This window comes from Nematolebias whitei, chromosome 1 (genome assembly GCF_014905685.2).
Source record: "Nematolebias whitei isolate Nwh7 chromosome 1, NemWhi1, whole genome shotgun sequence".
In the NCBI taxonomy this organism is placed as follows: Eukaryota; Metazoa; Chordata; class Actinopteri; order Cyprinodontiformes; family Rivulidae; genus Nematolebias; species Nematolebias whitei.
Window position 1 is genome coordinate 42,364,849 of NC_056498.1, and position 2,387 is coordinate 42,367,235.

Genomic DNA, 2,387 nt, shown 5'->3' on the forward strand with positions numbered 1-2,387 from the left:
CTGTCCAGGTGTCCCTGTGATGGACTGGAGACCTGTCCAGGTGTCCCCTCCTCTCACACAGAGACTGCTGGATATGGACACCAGTGACCCCTGTGACCCAAAAAGGAAAAAGTGAGTAAAAGATAAGTGATGGATGATACTTCATATGAAAATGTAAATCAGGTCTAAATGTCATGACATCATGAACTCATCATCATCAGAAGAAGTTTCCAGAAACCACGTCTAAAGGAAACTAAAGGAAAACTGTTGCTTCGTCTGATGAAGGTTGGTGCAACAATCATGTCTCTGACTGGTAGAACGTTGTGTCATGTTTAAATTATAGTTCAGGACTTCTTCATGAGTAGAACACAACAATACGAGCAGCATTTGGATTTTTTATTTTCTCTTTTATTCATCTTTGTGCGTCACTGTTTTCTTCATTAACAGTTCTGTATTTTATTTTTACTGCAGCCTTGTAGTTGTAGTCCAGTAAAATAATTTGTTATATAATAAACATGATTTGTTGAAGCGTTTTGTGATTTTTATCTTGAGAAGCGCTATATAAATAAAGTTTTACTTACTCACACCCTTTGTGAACCATTTTCCATGTGCTGTATTAAATGTGATTTTACTCTTTATATTTATGGTTATGTGTTCTCTGTCACATGTTTGACTGTAGTGAGCGCTTTAAGGAGTGCATGTGAATCTTAGTGGATCAGGCTGTGGCAGACTGAACCGTCAGTCTGAACTTCCTGTAAGAAGAACGTTTGGCAGCTGCAGCAAAAAGTTGCTGTTTGGTTTGTCTCTGAATTTCTGCAGCAACAAGACGATGCAACTGAAGAAGAGCAACTTTTTAAACTGCTTGCCATACAGCTATAAAAACATCTCCTATGTTATGATCTTATTATTATGTATTTCTTTTTTAACCTTTATTTAATAATGCAAATCCCACTGAGATCACAGATTCTTTTGCAAGAGAGGCCTGGACCTGAAGGCAGACTAACATTATGTTTTTGGTCTGTGGGAGAAAACCCACACATGCACGAGAAGAACATGCAAACTCCACACAGAAAGACCCCAGGTCCAATCGGGGATTAAACCCAGGACCTTCTTGCTGTGAAGCAACAGTGCTAACCACTGAGCCATCATTAAATTCTGCAGGAATAATAATATTATAATAGTCAGGTTGCCTTTAATGTTTACCTCTAGAACTTTCAGACATTTAACAGAAGGGTAGGTCTTAAAATGTAGACAAACCCATGCATGAAAGCTGCTGGTAGAAACTAAAAAAGATGTGAAGCTGAATGTTTGTTTTGTTTTAAAGGAGATGTTCAGAGATGAAGACACACTTTAATATTATATTTTAGTCTCCTGTTAAATCATAACCCCCGTCACAAGAACATGTCCACACAGCCCGGTCCATCTTCAAACTCCCTCCAGCTGTTCAGGAGTCACTGATGAAGCTGGCCACATAATCCAATCAAAGAGGAACCAAACCTCTGCTGCTCTATGTGTTGCTCTATTCATCTTCTGTGTTGCTCTACGTGTTGCTCTATTCATCTTTATGTGTTGCTCTGTGTGCCACTTTATGCAATACTCTATATGTTGCTCTAGGTGTTTTCTATATGTTGCTCTGTGTCACTCTATATAATACTATACATATTATCTACACATTGCTCTATGTGTTGTTCTACGTGTTGCTGTAAGTTTTGTTCTAAATGTTGCTCTATGTGTCACTCTATATAATACTCTACATATTATCTACACATTGCTCTATGTTGTGTGTTGTTCTATGTGTTGCTTTATTTGTTGCTCTATGTGATCAACTATGTGGTGCTGTATGGGTTGTTCTATGCATGGTTCTACATGTTGTTCTAAGCTTTGCTCTGTGCTTATCTACATGTTGCTCTGTGTTTCTATGCATGTCATGTTACATGTTGCTCTACATGTTGCTCTGTTTCTATGCATGCCATGTTACATGTTGCTCTGTTTCTATGCGTGATGTTTCATGTTGCTCTACATGTTTCTCTGTGTTTCTATGCATGTCATGTTACATGTTGCTCTGTGTTTCTATGTGTGTTGTTGCATGTTGCTCTACATGTTTCTCTGTGTTTCTATGCATGTCATGTTACATGTTGCTCTACGTGTTGCTCTGTGTTACTATGCATATCATGTTACATGTTGCTCTGTGTTTCTATGTGTGTTGTTGCATGTTGCTCTAGATGTTTCTCTGTGTTTCTATGCACTTTATGTTACATGTTGCGCTACATGTTGCTCTATGTGTTGTTCTACATGTTTATATGCATGTCATGTTACATGTTGCTCTACATGTTTCTCTGTGTTTCTATGTGTGTTGTTGCATGTTGCTCTACATGTTTCTCTGTGTTTCTATGCATGTCATGTTACAT